Source organism: Lagenorhynchus albirostris, chromosome 11 (assembly GCF_949774975.1).
Source record: "Lagenorhynchus albirostris chromosome 11, mLagAlb1.1, whole genome shotgun sequence".
NCBI classification, from domain to species: Eukaryota; Metazoa; Chordata; class Mammalia; order Artiodactyla; family Delphinidae; genus Lagenorhynchus; species Lagenorhynchus albirostris.
In genome coordinates, this window is record NC_083105.1 from 27,029,889 (window position 1) to 27,054,056 (window position 24,168).

At 40.5% G+C, this 24,168-nt stretch overlaps 1 protein-coding gene across 2 annotated transcripts in view; it reads right to left on the bottom strand.

The window, feature by feature from the left end:
- CRADD (CASP2 and RIPK1 domain containing adaptor with death domain) overlaps positions 1 to 24,168 on the bottom strand; it is a 197,990-nt gene that overhangs the window by 132,391 nt on the left and 41,431 nt on the right. The gene's annotated exons all lie outside the window — the stretch shown is intronic.

Here is a 24,168-nt window from a genome sequence, read left to right on the forward strand (position 1 = left end):
TACAAGATGAAGCTAGGACACAGGTGAAGGACCTTCCAAATCAGGAGATAAAAGCCTGCACAGGGGAGATGCAGGACTCCTCTGACATGTGGCCTCATAAGCCCACCACTCCTTTGTGAGGGATAAGGTAACACTCAGGAGCTTTATCCATTTTACCATCAGATATAGCCTTCATCCTAACTGGTTGGAGTGTATGTTACCCAAGATAAGTAAAAGCTACAGCCCTTAGTAAAAGTATGTGTCCAAGTGCCTCATGTCTGCTAACCCACTAATTCACAGGGGTCTCAGGCTCTCATAGCCTAAACAGTGTTAATTTGACCAGTCTCTTTCTCCTGAAGACTTAACAGGGGATGTGGTCTCAGTACTTGACAAAATGAGCTACCAAAATTCCTCAGTGATCACTATCACAACCTAAATTCCCTGCCTTTAATATTAACATGGCTGACATCCTTAGCAGTCCTAAACAGAAAGGCCTTATAAGTGACCCAAAGTGTCGCCACATTATGAGTAAGTAAGCTAGATGGTCACCATCCCCAATCTTTAATGCTAACTGTACTTTGGAATCCTACCTGGAAACCTTCAGCAAAGACTCTACTTTACCCTCCACTGGAGATCAGAGGGAACAAGTATCCAGGAAAACATTCATGGCCCACCCTTGGCAAGTAAACATGCTTTCAAGGCTCCCTCAAGTACACTGCTGGCAGTTACTTGCCTGCCACTTCACCTCAAACCTCTGAAGGCAAAAAGTATCTTATTTCCTGTTTCCTCACTACTTTCTTCAGAGTTAGGTGCCTATGTGCACTCTGTTTATTGTTATCAGGTTTTCAGGAGCTGCCCCTTTGTCACCACACAGTTTTGGACAGAACTTCTGAGTTCAGTCTGTACCAGAGGATTAATAGTAACTGCAGTTTTTATACGAATACAAAAATATTCTAGTATCAGTAGAAAACTGAGAAAAACAACTAGATATGGGTATACTTAAAAAAAAAGTTACTGTTAATTTGCGGGTAAAAGAATCTAAGTTTTAGGTTTTAATATGTTAAGCCTTAAAAACTGTTTGCTTTAGGGCTGCCCTGGTGGCGCAGTGGTTGAGAATATGCCTGCTAATACAGGGGACACGGGTTTGAGCCCTGGTCTGGGAGGATCCCACATGCCGCGGAGCAACTAGGCCCGTGAGCCACAACTACGGAGCCTGAGCGTCTGGAGCCTGTGCTTCGCAACAAGAGAGGCCGCGATAGTGAGAGGCCCACACACCGCGATGAAGAGTGGCCCCCGCTTGCCACAACTAGAGAAAGCCCTCGCACAGAAACGAAGACCCAACACAGCAAAAATAAATAAATTAATTAATAAACTCCTACCCCCAACATCTTAAAAAGAAAAAATTGTTTGCTTTAGAAATCAGTTGCATTACCTTATACTAACAATGAAATATCAGAAAGGGAAAGTTAAAAAAAATTCCTTTTAAAGTTGTGCCAAAAAAAAAAAAATACCTAGGAGTAAACCTGACCAGGGAAGTGAAAGACTTATATGCTAAGAACTATAAAACATTAATAAAGGAAACTAAAGATGATTCAAAGAAATGGAAAGTTATTCCATGCTCTTGGACTGGAAGAATTAATATTGTTAAAATGGCTATACTACCCAAAGCAATCTGTAGATTTAATGCAATCCCTATAAAATTATCTATGACATTTTTCACACAACTAGAACAAACAATCCTAAAATTTACATGGAACCACAAAAGACCCAAATTGCCAAAGCAACCCTGAGGAAAAAGAACAAAGCAGGAGGCATAACCCTCCCAGACTTCAGACAATACCACAAAGCTACAGTAATCAAAACAGCATGGTACTGGCACAAAAACAGACATATGGATCAATGGAACAGAATAGAGAGCCCAGAAATAAACCCATACACCTATGGTCAATTAATCTTTGACAAAGGAGGCAAGAATACACAATGGAGAAAAGACAGTCTCTTCAGCAAGTGGTGCTCGGGAAGCTGGACAGCTGCATGTAAATCAATGAAGTTAGAACAACCCTTACACCACACACAAAAATAAACTCAAGGGCTTCCCTGGTGGCGCAGTGGTTGAGAGTCCGCCTGCCAATGCAGGGGACACGGGTTTGTGCCCCGGTCCGGGAAGATCCCACATACCGCGGAGTGGCTGGGCCCGTGAGCCACAGCCGCTGAGCCTGCGCGTCCGGAGCCTGTGCTCTGCAACGGGAGAGGCCACAACAGTGAGAGGCCCTCGTACCACAAAAAATAAATAAATAAAAAATAAACTCAAAATGGCTTAAAGACTTAAACATAAGACACGACACCATATAACTCCTAGAAGAGAACATAGGCAAAACGTTCTCTGACAGAAATCGTACCAATGTTTTCTTAGGTCAGTCTGCCAAGGCAATAAAAATAAAAGCAAAAATAAACAAATGGGACCTAATCAAACTTATAAGCTTTTGCACAACAAAGGAAACCACAGACAAAACGAAAAGACAAACCTATGGACTGGGAGAAAATATCTGCAAACAATGAGACCAACAAGACCTTAATTCCCAAAACATAAAAACAGCTCAGGGCTTCCCTGGTGGCGCAGTGGTTAAGAATCCACCTGCCAGTGCAGGGGACACGGGTTCCAGCCCTGGTGTGTGAAGATCCCACATGCCGCGGAGCAACTAAGCCTGTGTGCCACAACTACCGAGCTGAGTTCTAGAGCCCACAAGCCACAACTACTGAGCACTGCAACGAAGAGTAGCCCCCACTCACCACAACTAGAGAAAGCCCACGCAGCAACAAAAACCCAACACAGCCAAAAATAAATAAATAAAATTTAACAAAAAAATAAATAAAAACAGCTCATACAACTCAATAACAAAAAAATGGGCAGAAGACCTAAACAGACATTTCTCCAAAGAAGACATACAGATGTCCAATAGGCACATGAAAATAGGCTCAACACTGTTAATTATTAGAGGAATGCAAATCAAAACTACAATGAGGTACAACCTCACACTGGTCAGAATAGCCAGCATTAAAAAGCCTACAAATAACAAATGCTGGAGAGGGTGTGGAGAAAAGCGAACGCTCCCATACTGTCGGTGGGTATGTAAATTGGTGCAGCCACTATGGAAAACAGTATGGAGATTCCTCGAAAAACTAAAAATAGAGTTGCCACATGATCCAGCAATCCTACTCCTGGGCATATATCCAGATAAAACCATAATTTGAAAAGATACATGCACCATACATGCACCCCTATGTTTATAGCAGCACTATTTACAATAGCCAAGACATGGAAACAACCGAAATGTTCATCTACAGATGAATGGATAAAGAAAATGTAGTGTATATATATACAATGGAATACTACTCAGCCATAAAAAAAGAATGAAAAATGCCATTTGCAGCTACATGGATGGAACTAGAGATTATCATACTAAGTGAAGAAGTCAGAAAGAGAAAGACAAATACCATATCACTTATATGTGGAATCTAAAATATGACACAAATGAACTTATCTATGAAACAGAAACAAACTCACAGATATAGAGAATAGACTTGTGGTTGCCAAGGGGGAGAGGGGGTGGGAGAGGGTTGGATTAGGAGTTTGGGATTAGCAGATGCAAACTAATATATATAGGATGGATAAACAACAAGGTCTTATTGTATAGCACAGGGAACTATATTCAATACCCTGTAAGAAACCATAATGGAAAAGTATATGAAAAATAATTTTAAAAATTGTTTGCTTTAAAATACATCAGCCCTTTTGTAAGATCCAGCCTGCAAAATGACCCAGTGATTCTTTCCTGCTAGTATTCACCCTGTGTAGCTGTCCCACCCCGCTCCCTGACCCAGGGAACCAACAGGATACCACAAAAATGACAGGGAAATGTGACTTCCTAGACTAAGGTTTTTTTGTTTGTTTTTTTTGCGGTACGCGGGCCTCTCACCATTGTGGCCTCTCCCGTTGCGGAGCACAGGCTCCAGACGCGCAGGCTCAGCGGCCATGGCTCACGGGCCCAGCCACTCCGCGGCATGTGGGATCCTCCCGGACCGGGGCACAAACCCGTGTCCCCTGCTTTGGCAGGTAGACTCGCAACCACTGTGCCACCAGGGAAGCCCCTAGACTAAGTTTTAAAAGATATTTTGGCTTCCACCTTGTTCTCCAGGCTTGTTCGCTCTGGGGGAAGCTGGCCTCCATACTGTGAGGACACTCAAGCAGCTGAGGGAGAAGCCCAAATGGGAAGGAAGTGAGACCTGCCAACAACCAACACCATGTGAGCTGTATCAGCCTCAGCCTATCAATAGCGATGCTATGGCTAGGAATACCTACGGCATCACCTAGGTCTGTATGACTTGTGAGGAGGCCCCACGGACATCTTCCTGATTGAAGCCAGTGTTGTGACTGGTCCAGCCCTTGTGGTGCTTATTATGATCTCAAGACGCACTTCAGCAATTCATGAGGGAACTTTGAAAAACAAGATTTATCACTCACAAGTCCTGGAGGGCACACAGCATGTCCAAGGGCAACACAGCGAGGTCATGGGTAGAGAGAGAAGAAGGAAGTAAAGACCTGGGGCTCTGCCTTTATTAGGGTCTGAGGGTGGGGTGCCTAGGGTTTCACGGGTTCATTCTTTATTGGCAAATGTAAAGCATTAGGGCACGGGAAAGGAGAAGCAGGGTCACTCAGGTGGTCAGTTATCTAGGTTACCCAGATAAAAGGGGAACTTCATGGGTGGAGGCAGCCAGTTCCTTATCTCATTGTTTTCCTAATAGCAGCAGTGCTATACAGCTGGCAATGTATTTATTCAAGATGGATGTCTTTGAAATGGATGCCTCAACAATCTAAAGCTTAAAGCCAGGTGCTTACATCACAATCAAAAAGCATAATGCTAAGCACTTATAGCACATGAGCGCACCATCTTGGAAGCAGCAGTGCCATGCAAGAATGACTCTGGTCCCAGCTGACATCTTGAGATGTCATCAGAGACACCAAGCCAGAGCTATTCAGCTAAGGAACTCCCAAATCCCTGACCAAAAGAAACTGTATGAGATAGTATATGCTCACTGTTTTAAGCTGCTAGATTTAGGGGTGATTTGTTATGCAGCAATAGATTACTAATGTAAAACTTTATATTGTTAGGTTGCTAGCTGAAATGAACCATCAGATGTTAACTATCAATTCATACTAAGACCAGCAACTGCATACACTTGAATAAACAATTCTTATATACTGGTAGTCAATAGCATGGACTCTGAAGTCAGACTAACCAGGTTCAAAGGTATGCTCCATACTGTGTGACCCAAGACAAGTTATTCATCTACCCAGTCTTGTAAAGCGGGGATAAGAATAGTATGTATTTCATACGACTGTTGTGAGAACTGAGTTAATCCTAGTAAAGAGCAGTGTCAGGAGCACAGCAAGAGCTCAATAAATACAAGCTAGTATGACATACGAATAAATAAACGAGGCTGTTCTTTATAAAAGGGGGGAAATGATAGTAGAAAGGACCGAGGAAACACATTCATCTGGCTGTTACTCTTATGTTTTTTTGGCTCCTGCCACATGTAGAGAAGGAAAAAAAGGGCAGAGAGACAAAAGAAGGCAGACAAGATTGGGGCTAAAAAGCCTTTAACCACATCTAGCCAGGGCAAAGGAGTGTGGCCATATAATTTATCATGAAAAACATGGATACTTCTGAGAGTAAAAGCAGCCCTACTGAGAATCATGTTGAAAAAAGAAGCATAAAACAGGACGGTCCCTATCAAAGCAGGTATATAAACACCCTTAAGTGACTACAGTATAAATAAACTGCTGAAGTTGAGAACGAAGCTCTGAAAAGGAGATTCAAACTCCAGAGCTATCCTGAGAGGAGCAAAGATAAAGACTGAGTCAAGTGTGTAAAGCATTATACTAAAACCCTGACTCAGGTCACTACTAGGATTCCTTTAAGCAGTGATGGAAAAATAATAATTTACCAAAAGGTAATAAATGAATGTTTTATTTCCTTAGTTCTTCTCTTAATGTGTCATCTGTTTAAATACAGTATTAATCTTCCCTTTCTTAACAGTTTCTAATGGGGCAGAATACATATTAATGTAGGTTCAGCTAATAGTGACTTTAACTGAACTTCCAGTTTAGACCAAAAGGCTATAAACATGGCATCAGCTGTTGACAGGCTGCCCTTGCTGCAGGTGAAGTATCTTTTAGGAAATAAACACCATCCAGGGCTGAACTTTCAAACATGATTGGTGAGATTTTTGCGATCTGTACTTCGTGACCAACTACGCTATTGGTCTAGTGATTCTTTATGGTAAGTACTTCAGAATTGGGCTTCCCTGGTAGCACAGTGGTTAAGCATCCGCCTGCCAATGCAGGGGACACGCGTTCAAGCCCTGGTCCAGGAAGATCCCACATGTCGCAGAGCAACTAAGCCCGTGCACCACAGCTACTGAGCCTGCATTCTAGAGCCCATAAGCCACAACTACTGAGCCCACGTGCCACAACTACTGAAGCCCACACACCTACAGCCCGTGCTCTGTAACAAGAGAAGCCACCACAATGAGAAGCCCGCGCACCACAACAAAAGAGTAGCTCCCACTCGCTGCAACTAGAGAAAGCCCGCGTGCAGCAATGAAGACCCAACACAGCCAAAAATAAATAAATAAAAACAATTTTTTAAAAAAATTTCAGAATCTACTTTTTCCTATAATGATGTTCATGCTTTTTTTTAAAGCAAAAAAAAAAACAGCAAGATTTGTATTTGTGGAACGTCTCTCAAGTTTACTTATTTACTTTTGCCACCATACAAGAAAGAGCATGGTAAATACAAACTCATTCCCAGATCAATTCAATAAGACCTTTCTTTCCCTGAGACTGGCCTAAAATTCCTTAAGATTGTTTATATTGAACTTGTACAGGGACAGATGCCCTCTAAAAGTACAGGTTTTCTGTAAGTAAAATTTTTACCTCTACCTCATACTATAAGGCCCTTTATTGTGACATCCATGATGTTTCCACTCAGGAATTACACGGTAGCATAAAATGAGGAAATTTGGATAGTGACTTGCACATTCATGTCTAAGGACTTTACTGAGTATGAATGTCAAAATACAGTTTTTAAAAGGTTAGGAATATAATTCACATACAAATATACAGTGAGTATATTATACATATACGAATATACATATGTATATGTATACAATATACATATGTCAAAGACTTACGTAACTCATAATGAGGAAAATAGCAAGGTGGCAAAGAAACTGATATAGTAAATTAAAAAAAAAGAATACTGGAACAAGATTGCTAAATTACATACAACACTAGTTAATATTCTATAGGGCAACAAAATATAACCTTTGGGGTTATCTTCTCTACTTGCAAGAAGTCATTTGCATCATAACAATTTTCTGTAAGTTCTAACTTTAACAGAGTCTGAGGACTAATTAATAGCAAATAGTAAGTAAAACAAAGTTACATTCTCTAGAGAATCAGATGACTCTTAGGTCTTATTAGACAATGACTCTGAAAGGCTGTATCTCCGTCTTAACATCTTATTACCAAATTTCAGAACATTTTTCTTAATGTCCATAAAATCCTGATTCAGTTGTCCATAATAATAACAACTATACTTCTCTCCCTGAAAAATCCACCTAAATAAAAAGCCAGAACAGAGGCTGGATCTGAGGTTCAGTGTCAAATTCATCCTCCAAAGTTCCTTTCCACACTGTACTTACGTCCCTTTATTAGGGTCCTATGACAAACACTGACTTTAGATCCTGAAGTGGCCTGCTTAAGGGCATAAACAGGACCTATTCATCTTCAGGTTCATCACAAAAGCCCAGCAGATCTTGCTGTTTATTCATTCACATAACAAAACTTTACTGAGTACCTACTACGTACAAGAAGCTGTGTTAGGTTTGTTATATTGAATAGAGTGCTTTAAAGGAAATCAGTATAGCCAAGAGAGAATGCCTCAACAGTCCTGCAAGAAATGGACAAACACAAAAAGTCTATCACAACTGCAAAACCAAGGGAGGAAAAGAGAAAGGATTAAAAGAGAAAGCATGTCAATGCTGGCAGCAAAGGATGGGTATGCTGGAAGATAAACACACAAAAGCCATAGTAGGAAACAAAAACCAGGTAACAGGAGACTTGCTCAATATTACAGAGGTGACCGCTTATGCATTCTTTAACCAAAAAGCTAAATATATGATGACAGTTAATTGGATTTGAAGAGAAAACCTAAAAACTAAAGAGAAACAAGTGACTTCAAAGTTTTCACATTTGAGTTAAAAACAAGGGAAACACTGGAATATTCCCAAAGGAGCCTAGCCTAGTTTTTAATATCGCATGACATGCACTTGAGAGGCCAAGTGAACTTATGCAAACCATGTTCCTCCCCTGCTTAAAAACCTTCAGGGGTTTCCTGTTCTCTGAATGAAATTCATATTGCTGTCCAGAGCATACAAGGTTCAGCAAGGTCTAGCCCAGCCTGCCTTTCCCTCTACCCCGGATCCTTGCCCCTTTGCTCATGAAGCTCCAACCCGGCTTCTGAAAGGTCCTAGGACACACCAGCTCCTCCCCATCTTAGGACCTTTGAACTTGCTGGCCCTCTATCGAGGATGCTCCTGGCATGGCTACCTCCAACCAATCCTTCAGGTCTCAGCTTCAATGTCACCTCCTCAAAGAGACCTTCCCTAACCACCCCAACTCACCCACCCACCCACTCACGTCTTACTCTTTGCTAACACAGTACCCTCATCTGTTTCCATGACAGCAGGGATCTTGCCTATGTCATTAACCATTATATACCCAGAACAGTACCTGGCATTAACTAAGCACATAATATCATTGAAAGAATTCATGTAATCAATATGAAGAGCTAGAGTGCCACCAAGCAGCGCCTGTGTCAAAGCCCTAGAATAGCTGTGAAATTTCTAGTGGCTTCTTGAAAGTCTTATTTCTACTCCTGTTGAGCCTGGCCCATGGGGCAATATCAACCCTCACGGCTGCAAACAGCTTTCAGGTAAACTCCAAAGATAACTGGTTCCAGCCTAACTCCCACAAGAGCCTGCAGATGATTTTTTCTTCCAGAAACTTCCAAGTCTGAGGGTTTACCAAGCCTAGATCAGACCCTAAAGAGGGACTGGATGCCTTGGTTGAGCCAGATACAAATGCCTACACTTTGGGGCCTTCGTGCCTTTGCAGAGCACTTCTCCATCACAACCGCCATACTCATCACCTGAGAAGCTTGTCCCCTCCTGCTCACAGATACACTGCATCTCCACTGGGTCCTGGCTCCCCGCTTCTCAGCCAATGTTCAGGGGGAGAAGGAAAGAATTACCAGAAGATATGTGAGGGGACCACAACGCTGAAGGATGCCACCGTTTATTGAGCTCCATTCTGTGTGAGGCACTTGCACATAACAGCACACTGACTTCAGAACCTAATGTCTTCTCAACCACCCTAGGAAGCAGATCGGATTTTTTCTTTTTTTTATTTCACAAGTTGAGCAAACCACCTAAGGTCACACAGCTAGAGGGTGGCAGAGGCAAGATCTACACATAAGTTTACCTTTAGAAGCTTTATTATTTCTGACACCATTTGGTGTCTTTATAGGCAGTTTTGGGGAAAGGGTGGGAGTGGAGGGGAGGGAAATGCCACGCCTCATATCACTGTCGGGCTCCCTGCATTAACAGGAAAGGAAGAGTTTAAAGGGGGGGGAGAAATGAATAATAGAAGGGGAAGTCCCACCTTGTTCTCCCACCTCCCTTCTCTCATACTTCTTACCAGTCCCCTGCCCTTGATCTTGAACCTTCACTAGCAGCTGCCTGACAAGTGCCCTCTCCTGGGTTACATAGGAGGGCATTTCTGCTCTGAGTCCTGCCTAATGGAAACACTTCATTCTTGCTGTACGGCTGCAATATAGTGATGGCTTTCTGGTTTTCCTAATTGGAATTCAACACATTTTTCCATAAAAGAACATTACATTGTGGTTAGAGTTTATAATACCAGTGGCTTTTTTATTAAAAAAATGTATAATAGAGATACACTAATCTGAAATCCAAAACGCTCTGAAAACCAGAAGTTTTTTCATAACTCATTTGGCAGCAAAACCTGACCTGACCTGAACTCATTTGGCCTGAATTCATTTGGAGACAAAACCCGACCTGAACTGACATGAGGCTATTTATAGTTTTTATTTATCCCACTGAGTGTGAATATTCATCAGTTTCACTGCAGAAGTATTAATGTGTTTGATTATAGGATCCTGCTCCAGACCACACTGCAGTGCGACGTAATAACGGGTATACGCACAATATTATCCTTCTCAAAATACAAAACAAAACAAAACTCAAAGTCAGCAAATCTGGCCTCAAAGGTTTTGAATACAGAATTGAAGACCTGTATTTATTCAGATTTAACCTCCTTGAACCCTGGGTTCATTGCAAGTCTGAAATTAGGTCGCAGACAACATCATTTCTTTGGGAAAATATATTCTTAATTTCAAACAAGCAACTTAAAAATGAACTTTTGGAACACCACTAATTCATGGGTTGGAAACTATATAAAAGTATACAATAAAGAAAAAATTCTTCATGATAAAAGGTTTCCATTCTGAAAAAAAAAAAAAAATCAGATTCTGCTTCCCTTTCTCACAGAATCTTCAGTGAAGTCTTCAGCTTCCAAAAAGAACGGCTAATCTTCTTGGACCTCTCTGTGCACTGAGGAGGAGAGCACTGGAACATTAGAACATGAACCAAGAAAAAGAGAGGGAATACTAGAAATCCTGCTAACTGCTCCCATTCTGCCATTCTGTTCATTCTTATTTCTGCCAAAATTATGTTTTTATAAGTTTAATTGCAATTCAAAGCTAACCTTTCTAGCAGAAGGAAAGCATAAAATGTCCCTTTCAACACAAGATGAGTTCAAAGGAAAATTCCAATCTTCTTATAATCATTTTACGAATGTGATGAATCCTATAGCTGATTACTTTGCTGCCATTTTGTTTTGGCTGCTAGAAAAAAAATCAGAGCCAAATTTATAGCCTAGTTCTAGCACCTGTATAGAATTTTATACTATATTTTCTTTGCATTAAACCTACCCAAAGCAGCCTTGTTATTTTTCTCCTAATTTTATTTTCCTTTTGCCTAATTTCTTCATCTACTTATTTTATGTGGTGGTGGTGGTGGGTATGTATGTATGTGTAAATTTCCTCAGAATCTTTTTATAATAAGGTGGAGTCCAGATAAATAAACCAATAAGTAACTGTATGCTTAATAATGCACTGGTGTGGATCCACTTAATTCCAGCTGAAAAGACTTCAGTAATAACAGAACTCTAAATCATTTTGCTTGATTAATTGCACAGATCCTGAGCCCTAATTAAAACCTTCTATATCAGAATGCCCATGACCATCATTCATTACATGAAAATAATCATAAATCAGGGAAAGCAAAAGAAGCACCTTAGCTAAATTGCGTGTTTCAAATATATAGTCACCCGAGATGTGTGGTTGTGATTTGATCATCACCTCACCCCGAGGGCTAAGGAGGCACGAGTTTCAAGTCTCAGCATACGTGCTGCCTATCCCTCTGCCCTGTATCTCCAGACCATCAGTTATGTCTCACAGCACCACGTCTGAGCCTGAAACTGGCAGATCGCCACTTCTTGCACCAGGCCCCCTACTTGCTGGAGTTGCTGGAAGAAGGTGACAAAGTCCTAAAGCGTATTCACAAAACTCCCCAAGAGCCAACACTTTCTGTTTTACTGCTGCATCTGATGATCAGCCTTTTCTTTTCAGTAGCTCCAAAGCACTAGAATTTCCCCATGTATAATCCGTACTTCTGAACAGTTGTCTAGTTAAAACCTCTGAAAGGAAAAATTAGAATTTAAATAACGAATGGTAATCAGGATTCATAAATAGTAAATTAGGATACATAATGTAAGCCTGCACTCCCCTGACCCCAAGCTGTAAGAACTATGCAGCTCTACAAAAAGTGAGGAGGGGGTTTACATGTGCCCTACAATTAGGAAGTTGCATATTCAAGCACATTTTAGGTATGAGTAAGTGGCAGCTAGGTCATGGGACCCGGTTTCTTAGCCAAAACTGGATTCTAGTAGAATTCTATTTGAATATATCAAAAACTCTCCAAGGCTGAAATGAGACTGCAGAGGAAAACCAATCTTTCTTAAATGCAATTATTAGTAGTATATATAGTATTGGTACTACAAACTGACTTCTATCTGATGCTATCTTAATACAATGCCCAAAACAAGAAGATTGGGAAAGGTTTTGCAACATAGAAGTTTGAATTTTTTTAAAAAAAGCATTTATTGTTTTATTAAACCTCTAAAAATTCTTTGTAAGTAATATTTAATGCTACCTGACTTTTTCAGGTCTAATTTCACTTTGCAAAATTTTGAGAATTAAGATGCTTAAAATCTCTTTAAAATGTTGGATTATGACTATAACCATCCCAGGAAAGCTGTACCTAGAAGGATATGGTAAGCAGAATTCTAAAGATGTGCCCCCAAGATTCCCATCCCCATAGTCATAAATCAAGCACTAAGTCAGGTACTGCTGTGAAAAGAATTTGCTGGGTAATTAAGGTTACTAATCATTTGACTTTATCCAGGTGGGCCCAATGGAATTGCATGAGTCCTTTAAAAGCATACGAACGAAACAGAAGGGGAAGGCAGAGATATTCAAAGCAAAAGGAGTCCACACACTATTATTGACTCTGAAGATGGGGGGTGGTGGAGTATGAGCTAAGGAATGTGGAGCTGAGGAAGACCAGCTAGCAAGGAAATGGGACATCAGTCCTACAACCACATGGAACTGAATTCTCCCCCAGGACCTACAGGTAAGAGTCCAGACCTGCTGATATCTTGACATGGGGCCTCGTGAGGACATGAACAGAGAACCCAGAAGAGCCATACTGTGCCCAAAGCTCAGACCCATAGGAAGGTGAGATAATAAATGGGTTTTGTTGTAAGCTACTAACTTTGTGGTGATTTGTTATAGCAGCAATAGAAAACTAATACAGAGGTAAAGCAAAAAAGAGCCAAAAGATGCACATTTCTGAGTCTAGTAAACTTATTTATCTTTATTTAATGATTTCGGCTAAAGCACAGAACATTCCATAGAAAACTAAAAGTAAGCCAAAAACGACCATAACAGAAAATTAGGATATAAGTATCAAATCAAAGGGATTTTTAAAATGAAAACTGTTGCCAATATATCATTTTATTGCTTAATCTCAAGTACTACCTTGAAATGGGAAGTTCTGCCGTTGTTTCTAAGCAGTTCAAAAGAAGATTCATAAGGCACAAAGCAAGAATTTGGAGCCCAAAATGTGGTTATCATTACTATGAAGCTAATCTCTTGTCTTATCATGATCTTCAAGTATATACCACACTCACTAAAATATATGAAAAAAAGGTGTTTAGGTTTTTATTATTTAAAGGAGAACAAGAACCAAGGAGAGAATTCAATTTAATAAAAGGAATAACATTTTAATAATTACAGCTCTCCAGCAACAGAATGGAATGCCTCAAAAAGTGGTCAGAAATGTTATAAAAGAGATTCTTACAATTCCATTTAAAAATTGGCCTAAATGACCTCTACACTCCATTCGAACTCAAATTCTGTGATTCCAACAACTTAGTAACACAGTTAGATTGGCTGCTATACGAATACTGGCATTATCGGAGTACTAGGTAAGTTACATGTGAACACATTAAACTTTAACATTAGGTACCAGGGCAATTCTCACAGCAACATGGATTACTAGCATTCTAAGTTTCTAGGCAGATACGAATATCCAAAAACGAAACTATTTTGAAGGACAGCCTTTTTCTGTTTTTGATTCTACAGAATTCCTTTTCAAAGGCGACGTTTGGATGCATCCTTCTGGTTCTGAAGTGGGAGACGAGAATGGGAAAGAGTCCCTGCCCGGAAGATAAGGGCCCCGGAACACAAGGTGTTAATATTCTGGCGCCGCACAAACACCTGACTCCACTAGCACAGTCTGCCCCTTCAAAACAAAATCTGCCGAACCTGCTCATCACACAAGGACAAGAAATTTCCCGGCAACCTGTGATTGCTAATTTACCGAGGATAGGCAGCAGGCTGTTGAAAGGAACGCCAATTTTCCCGGGATTCTCTTCACGAACACAAATCCCAGTGTTTAATGCAAGATTCACACTTCACTCAGGTTTGTGTTTGGTTTGGTTTGTTTCCTGGAGATTGGCTGAGTTTCCCTGGTTTTGGTAGAGCGAGGAAGAGCCAGTCGCTTCCTAGCTACCTTTCACTAAGGCCAAATTGGACAAATGCAAGTAAACACGTCTTTCAAGTATACCTCTGTCACTCCGGGCGCCGCCTTTGCGTAAGATGCAAGGAACGAAGGGAAACTGCCGAGTCACCCGCAGATCACACCCAGGGCGCCCCCGGGGTGGCGGGATGACCAGGTTGCAAAGGACCGCGGAGCGCCCCAGCCAAGCTCTCTGCTTTATCTGCTATTCGCACAGCGCCACCGCACTCACCAGTTCCTAGAGAAGGGATTCTGAGAAAAAAGAAAGAGCCTGGTTCCCTAGAAACATTAAATTAACACAAGGGATCTGGAAACGAAACAGCAGATGCCTGAAAGCCTTGACTGTTTCCTGCCTTCTTGGAAAATCTTTGCGTTAAAATAGATTGGATTACTCTGCACAGCCAGATGCTGCTCGAGAACTTCGTTTTGGGTGAACATGAAAGCAAAGTTTGCCATCTTTTAAAACGATTTTTCTTTCCGAGGTGGTTTGAATAGCGGGTTTGGGTTGTTGATATCTGCTGGGACCTGAAGCTGAGGCTGTCTGCATTACAATAGAGACTTTCCATAACATTGACTTGCAAATCAGATAACAAAAAGCAGGGCGTGCAGAGTAGAAAGGTAGAGCTCCGAAAGAGTAGTGAGAGTTCAGAATCCAGAGATTCACATCTCTGGAAACTGCCTAGAAAGAGCACGGTCCAGCCCCCTTATTTTACAAAGGAGAAAATAATGTAAGTTTTATCTCTAAGCCTACTTACTTTGACCACAGCTTTAAGAACACAGAAAAGTAAAACTAACAGCATTTCCAAAGCGTCAAAAACGGAAGCAGAAAGGCTGATGAGTAATACCTTATCAGCTTCCTCATTCTAAAACCCCATGTACTAACCTCCATCGACCCTAACTGCAAATTAATCTTATATAATTTATACATTCAAACCAAGATTAATAACCATGCACCTTGAGAACAGTGGGCCTTAAGAACAATGTACTACAGTCTCATGTCATCTTTACTTTCATATTTAAACATTTTTGGTAGCTGAGAATAAGATCCAAGTCTTCCTATGAGATACCACGGTTTTACAGAGGAAATAAGGTTTTGACTGTAGTAGCACCTTCCTTGATATTTTAACTTTTTTCTCTTGATAACCTTTAAGGTGGGACTCCATAATCATTAGCCACTATTTTACATGCATCACGCTTTCTAGTAAATCAGACAGCAACCTGCAGCCCAAAAAGGATTCAATGCTTATCCCAAATTTGGGAGCACAAGATGGGGGAGAAGTATATTACATGATACACTGAACAAAAATAAATTTAAATATCTTTGCCTAAGCGTGAAAGCAACAAAACTCATTTTAAAGCAATACAGTCAGGCATAATCATTTCATCTGTAATTGGGCAAATACAGCTCCATGAGAATAGCAGCCCTCAGTATTTGTTTTAACAACTTACAGGGGATATGCAAAAATCTATCATTCCTCCCTAATATATGGAAAACTAAAGGGCAATTTCATAGCAACTTCAGTGCTTTCTAACGTAACCGTTGAACTTACGAAAAAGCAAGGAAATTTTTTAAATGTTTATAAGAAAGCAAAGGAAAATGCTGCAAAAATTATTTGGCTGGCAGGCCACGGAGAAAGCCGGATTCTTTGCAGGACTCACCAAACTACAGAGCTGTTTTAAAACCGAAACTCAAACAGATTTGCACAGGTATTAAGTATTTTATACAACAAAATTACCAAATGTACATACTTTGATAATCACAAGTAGAATCATTTCCAACTAGTTTGAAAAAACTATAGTTATACAAAAATAACTAAACTACTCTGACAAGAATAAATAACGAGCCACACAATTATTATTAGTCGATGCTGCCCCTAAAAAAAATGACCAGAGAATTTCAAAATGATTAGGAATGATCAAGTATGACTCCTATATTTTCTAGGTAGGTACTGACATTAAGAATGTGGTTTTCACAGAAATACAGTCCACTTATTTTTAATCACAGTAACAAACAAAAATGACTGACTACAAACAAAAATGAATTGATTCAGATAGCTTCTTTTAAAAGTTTTTCTTTTTTCTTATTAAAAGCAAAACCTGTGGTAAACCACAGCGTTAGGGAAGCTTAACAAATTTTAAAATCCCCTCCAAATTATTTAAAAAAAAAAAAAGAAAGAAAAAAGCAGTATTCATGCCACAGAAAAGTGTGGCTAGCTTATAATCCTCCGAATTCCTTTCATGTAGCTAATGGGTATCTCATTTCTGGAACTTCTTCACACTTAATTGAAATGTTAAAGAAAAGGAGAAATATTTAGATGTTGATAAAGTTATTCTAATTACCCTGCTTCACTAACTTCAGCTCATCCAAGTTCAATATCTAGTAAGTGCCTGGTCTGCTTCGGCAGATTTTTCTTTTTCTATTTTAAAAGTCATTACTAAACAAATGAGGTTACTACTAGTTAAAACTCTAAATCCAGATGTCATTTGCTCTGTTGTAAAAATGTGCACAGTATTAGGCAAGTATACTTTTCCTCCCATATATTTTTGTATCTTTGGCCAAACTCCCCCAGTAACGTTTTAGTTTATGGTCTTTATCCTAAAATAAAAACATTTGTATTTTTTGCCATAAAAATCAGTAAACTTCTTTTAAAGTTAGATGCTTCAAAATAAACAATACAAATATTGTATGAAAGTCCTATTATAATTAAAGAAGGTCGTTGGTAATGAGGAAGAAAATTGAAGGCATATTTGCAATAAATCAAAAGCAGAGTTGTCAACAGTAGCCTCCACAATTATTAGTAGTGTTTATTTATAAAATACTGGTCTTTGCATTAATTCAGGAGTATAAGCTGGCAGGGTTTTTTCTTAATAAATGAAAAATAGTTTTTGTACTTTTAAGGTGAGAATGACTATTTTAAAAACGAAGACAACTTCCAGGATCTTTCTCTTTCTCCATCTCAAAACTATGAGTTTTATTTTTATCTTTTTGAATTCTTGAAATTCAATGACATTGTCATAGCTCTGTGAACCAAGATAACAGAAACCACCAACTGTAGGAGCCCTGATGCTTTCGATTATATTTTCCTAGAAAGATTTATATGATATTGATATTTAATCTCAATAGCTTTTTTTTTACAGAAATCCTCCAATGCCAATAAAAGTTAGATAATCTAAATCTCAGTAGTTCAGACAAATTTAGTCCATTGGCATACCCTAAAAACAGGATAATTTAATAAGATCTAAATAACATTATATTCTATATTAAATAATACTTTCAAGACACATGTTCTGTTAAGATAAGCGAGTAACAACCTCAAATCTGTGTTGGAAATGAGCAGGGGACGCATTTTTTTAAAAGGAGAAGAGGCTACATTAACCACTGCTCAACTCTCCCCGTATGGGTGTAGGAGAGAGAGGTGGAAAGTACAGCCAGCCAGGTCCTTTATCCGGGCAGCTGCCCATCTCGGGGCACCACACTTCCATGTCCTGACCATTGTCAATCAGAATAGCTCAGTTTAAGCATCTTTACGGTCAGATACCTTTGTATTTTTCTGGGAGAAGAAAGGGAAAAACAAAAAATATATAAAGCTCTCTTTTCCCAAGCTCCCTGCATCCTTTCAAAATCACACTTTGCTAACAGAAGTTAGTATGATGAAGAAAGAAGCCACCAGGAACCTAAATGATTTCCCTTTAAGACAAGTTTTAAGGCCGAGAGGACACGTTCTTTTTTCTTTCTTTTTCCTTTTTTTCTTTTTTTAAGCCAGACTCTCTGGGTTACTTATGATTTTTATTCTGTTTGAATCTGGTCCCTGTTACCTTTTGTAATTTTCTGGAAAGAAATAAGATTTCCATTGTTTACAAGATAAAACAAGAGGTTGACACTTTACGCACAAAAAAAGAATAACCAAAGGTTACAGTGACGTCAGTTTTAGTTTTTGCTGAGGGCCGGTGGTTTTTTTTTTTCTTTTGTGCAGTGCGGGTGAAACAGGTGTGAGGCACTGACTGTGTGTTCTTAAAGGAGGAGCAGACTTTCACCTTCTGTCAGTGTTATCCTGGTTCTAAGGAGGGGGCCTGCTTTGCCAACTCTTCTGGGTAGACTTCATAACAGATTCAGCAGGCTCTATTCTCTAGGAAGGCTGAAGTTGGCAACCACATCTCATGGAAGATTCCACAAAAGGCTAAATTAGGATGAGATCGTCAACAGGCTTCAAAAAGGCAGAGTTCCAGGCCCCATCCCTGAGGCCAAAGTGGCCTCCTTCAGGTCCTCGTCCCCACAGTCTGACACTCTTGGCCTCTCCTCTCTCCTCTAGCTTCCCACCCCATTCTTCTGCCAGCCCTTCCTTTTTCCTCTAACCCTGCAAAAAGTGAGCAGCGCTGTTGTTTTGCTCCAACTGACAAAACAGCTAAGAAACAGCAGAAGAACATGACTGCCCTTTTCAAAATGGGCCACGTGATCACCCTATTTAAATCCAGCTCTTACAGTAAAAAGGAATAGAGAGGGAGGGAGCTGTTTATGAAACTCTCCTACTTGCCTTCATAATACTCTCATCTCCCCTCTCAGCCTCCTAAATACCCAAGTGAAATTATATAATAAGCTGTATTTTCTCACTCTGAAATTTTTCCTTAGTCCAAATTGCTAATGTGGCAGGTTCCAGCTGCCTAAATTCCCTAAACAACATTCCCTGTTCCATAAAAAGCATGCAACTGCAAGCACAGCAGTCCTGCTCCAGTTCTGAGAACTAGAAACTGACTAGCCAGTTCCTTGGCCTGGGGAGGCCGTGAAACAGGCAACATGGACGATTTAAAGGTACACAATATCCGAGGTTCCATTTCACTCCCAGGCAGCCAAGAGTGGCCCAGGAGAGGCCACCCTCCATTTTTTTTCTGACTCTTACACTGATTCCCTGGGAACTACCTCTGCTCCAAAAGAAAACACCCCTCCAATGGAGAAAGGGGGACACTGAATTTCTACTGCTTTTTATGAATGCATTTGTTTCATGAAGAGGGAGAAGAGTTCCACAAAACAGAGTGCCTTAGTTAAGTGACTTGAAAACTGTACATCCCAGAATAGCAAATACAGTAAAGTGCAAAGTTTGAGTCCTTTCTCTTAAATTATTTAATACAACTTCAACATTTACAGAAATAGTCATTGACCTTTCTCTGACACACACAGTATTTGCCTCTACCTCTGGCAAAAATACTACCCAAACCATCCTAAGCAGACATAAATGCTTCATTTTGAGTTTTAAGACTTCAAAGAAAGAAATTCTATAACCTACCTTGGCATTGCCAGACTTCGCAACAGCCTTCGTACTTGACAATCAAACAATATCTAATTACTTGGAGTTCCCTGCACCCGCCATGCTAGTACATGTCTCTGTGTCTCTCCACGCGCTTTTTCCTCTAGTTAGAACAGCCTCTCCAACCCCGTCCACACAGTGAGCTCTACTCTTCAGCAGGCGGCCTATGCCACCACTCCTCACCTGTCCCACATCTGAGTCCATCTCTGCCTCCTGTGTCACTTGTATACGTACCTGCACTGCCTCTATCAGAGAGTACCATGTCTGTTCATGCATCTGTCTCCCCTGCTGGACTCAAACTCCTCGAGGAACTAATTGTTCTTGTATCTCCAGAGCCTTGCATATTTTGCATGAAAAAAAACAGGTGCTATAAACGAGAACTAACCTGATATGGCTGTAAAATGACTTCTAGCTTTTAAACATAATGAGCCTAGTGCAAGGCTCACATACATCCTGCTGGTTGATCCAGACTCTGTCCTGCTGTAGTCTGAAACCATTTGTTCTTGCTCTATCCTCAGAGGAAAAAGAAAAACTGGTCACACTTCTCTGTCCTCTGTATCATAATCAGATGGGGATGGGAGCTGGGGTACGGGAGAATAATCGGGCTACCTAGTCACATCCTAAAAGAAATCAGTGTGGAACTCAAGGAAATTGGTGGATCTATCTAAATTTAACACACCTTCCAGCCACCCATCAAAAGTATTTGAAATGCCATTGATGGAAATAAAAGAGAGAATTTACTGTGGAGAGCAAAATAAAACTATTAGAAGAAAGAATCTGAGGAAGAGCTGGGGTTAGGTGATGTTTGTAAGTAAAGATGGGAAAAACATAAATGACGGAGGTCAAAACAGAAAGGTTTGAACCTAAGGACCTTAGAAATCATTTTGGTTTCTTTTTCTAGTAACAGGCTGACCACAGACAAGAATAATAAGAACATTATTCTCCAATTCCTACACAACGTCCCGCATTGCTGTTTAAGCATCTAGTGTCATGCTTGCTCTGATAAATGTGAGTGCCACGTACTGATTCATGTCATAGCTCCAGTGGCATGATTTTTTTGAAGTTCTCTTTATTTATTTTAACAATTTAGGTACCATAATCCTCAAAAGTTTTTCTGGGACTAGATCAAAGGGAGAGAGGCAGAAAAGGGGAGCTAAGATCTCTCGAGGACCTCTTACATGTGCCAGTCACTTTATACACCACCCTCCCAATAAGCCCACTTGGTAGGCATACTTATTCCCATTCTCAATGCGGTTTTAAACCTGTATCTATCTGGTTCTAAATCCAGTATTCTTTCTATAAATCATACTATTCCTATTTCTAATTTCAGCATTAAGAACACAAGAAGGCAGCTTCAAAGGTAAGAAGTATATCATTCATTCATCCATTCATTCAACATTTATTCAAGAGCTACTATGAGCCAGGCACTGTACTTTCTTTCAGAATATAAAACATAAACAAGTTCTGGTGCTTGACTTCAAATTGCTCAAAGTTTAGTGGGAAAGGGACACAAAACCAAATAACTTGTTTTATTCTCTTTTCCCCCAGGCTCTGTATGGAGTTTTGTTTCTCCCCTTTGTCACTTTTTGCTGCCACTTTACTAACTTTCCAAACCTTAGTAGTTGCTTTCCCATTCCTTATTTAAACGTTAATGAAACATGAGTAACCTACACCGTTTCATAAACTGCCTTCATTGTTAGAATCAGATTCCAGAGGGATGTGAAATTGAACAAACCATAAATTTGCTCCAGGCACTCTCCATTCCATATTTTTGGAGCATCTAATATAAGGCCCAGTGCTAGCTGGGGAAACAGTAGTGGAAACAAGATAACCAGAGTTCCTGCCCTCATAGAGCTTATCTTCTAACCATTCCAAGACGGGAGGAAGGCAGCAAACAAATCCATGGATTGTGATAGGCTTGTTATGAAGAAAACCCACAGGATGCTGTGAGAAAGTATGTATGGCACAGGGACCTGACCTTTGGCTGGGGGATGAGGAAGGCCTCCCCGCAGAAGTGGCATTAAAGCTGAGATCTATGAGTTGAGTGAAACTCCATGAAGGTGGGCATGGAGGGACAGGAGGGGGAACAGAGAGAAGCATGCCAAGCAGAGGGAACAAAATATGCAAAGGCCTGAAGTTGGAAAGAACACAATGCTTCTGAGGTGAGGAAAGAAGGCAGGTGATAAGAGGGTAAGTGTCCCAAGACAAGCTGGGAAGGTGGCATAGCCAGATGCTTCGGGGCATTGTAGACGACAGTTTGGATTCAGATCTCACCCTAAGAACAAAAGGAACAGACTGAAAGGTTGAAGCTTGTCCACTGAACTCAAATTCCCTTGGCTACCTGTGACTGATATATCAAGAAGAAAACAGTATGAAAAAGTGCTCTGATAAAGGAAAACATATTTAGAATAGAAAGCATAGTGTCACAGGAGAAAGGGTGCTAAACCATGAATGAAAACTAAGGGGTTCTACTCATAGTACTATTATCCTGGGTAGGCCATTTAATCTCTAAATATCTCCACTTCCTCATCTATCAAATAAAAGTACTAAAAAATTCAAAACTCACATATTCATTGTAAAAAGCAAATGAGATACTACATTTGACATTTCAAAATGCTTTGAGGGGCTTCCCTGGTGGCGCAGTGGTTAAGAATCTACCTGCCAATGCAGGGGACATGGGTTCGAGCCCTGGTCCGGGAAGATCCCACATGCCGCGGAGCAACTAAGCCCGTGCGCCACAACTACTGAGCCTGCGCTCTAGAGCCCGTGAGCCACAACTACTGAAGCCTGCGCGCCTAGAGCCCATGCTCTGCAATGAGAAGCCTCTGTAATGAGAAGCCCCCGCAATGAGAAGCCCGCACACCGCAACAAAGTGTAGCCCCCGTTCCTGCTCGCTGCAGCTAGAGAAAGCCTGCGCACAGCAACGAAGACCCAACGCAGCCTAAAATAAATAAACAAGTAAATAAATAAATAAATATGCTTTGAATCTCTAAAATGTAAGATCCTTGAGGCAAGGATTTTATCTGTTTTTCACTGCTATAGCTAGCACTTAGAGGATGGATGGATGGATGGATGGATGGAAGGAAGGATGAATGGATGGAAAGAAGGATGGAAGGGAGGGAGGGCAGGAGGACAGGCAGACAAATGGATACAACAAGCACCATACCATGCAAATATGAAGCAAGATGGACCGTATGTGGACAAAGCCCACCTGGGAGGCAGCCTCCACAGAAGGACTCATTAGCATAACATCACAAGTGCTTGCCAGCCAGCCGGGCCTGCCCTCAGTGCCAGTGCACCAGGCACCTCCAGCAGCTGTTCTAGAGGACTGGCCAGTTGGTCAGCCAGCACAGGATCCGAAGCCCATGACGTACACGTCCTCAGTGTAGTAAGTGACAGGGGGTGACTATGAGAAATGAAACCACTGCCCTTCATGCTGCTTCTTCCCGAGAGACCAGTCCCTGACAAGGGCCCCAAGGCCAGGCACTATGTACACATCCTTCTCTGTTAATACAGTCCATCACTTCAGACTCTTATTCTTTTGGTTTACCGAATGTAGTACATGATCAATTCTATATAACTTCTTTAGCTTTTCTTATATTGCATAGTCTTGGCTATGTGTACCCAGTTTCTTAAAGAATTGAAACTCAAGGTAAAAAACAAAGAGGGAAAATATAAAAAGCCCTTAAGAGGTTCTCTGATATTTATTAGCTTCCATAGCAAAGACAACAGTTACCATTCACTGAATACCTACTTTGCTCCAAACACAGAGTTTGACACTTGGCCTATCATCTCTAATCCTCACAACATCTGACAAAGTAAGCATTATGGAGGACCCCGTTTCATGGAGGAGAAAATTCGGGCTCAGCACATAAGTGACTTGCCCAAGATTATGGGGTTATTAAGGGGCACAGCCAGGGTTCAAATGTGGGTTCATTAGACAGTACAACATACATTCTTTCCATTATACTACATATTATTATAAAAATATTCTAAATAAGATTGAACTATACATAATCATTAAAGCAACCTAAGCATGTACCTGTGTCAGATGCTATTAAGCTCTTTATAAAAATTATCTCACTTAATCTTCTCAACAGCCCTGTAAGGTTGGTATTTTTGAGATGAAGAAACTGAGAGAGACCTAGAGAGACTGGGTAACTTGTCAAAGGTCAAAAAACTACTATGCAGGAGAGTTTGGATTTTAACACAGGTCCGCCTGACTCCAAAATGCACCCTCTTTAACTGCTACATAAGAGTTGCACTATTCAAATAGTATGGTGTAACTTATATACCTTTGAAAGAGAATGTCAAAACAGAAAAACAGGGTCAATAAACCACTTTAAAGATAATTTAAAATAACAACTGCATTAAGACACTATCTCTAAGAGCCCATTACTAACCATTTTCTCGGTGATTGTCACCTTGTTCTGTTGCCCCAAATGGCCTTTAGAACTATCTACAACCAGCATTTTCACTACAAGTGTTTTCCTTTTTCATTCGGTAAGCAATTTAAAAATCTGTTTCTTAAACTGCCAGT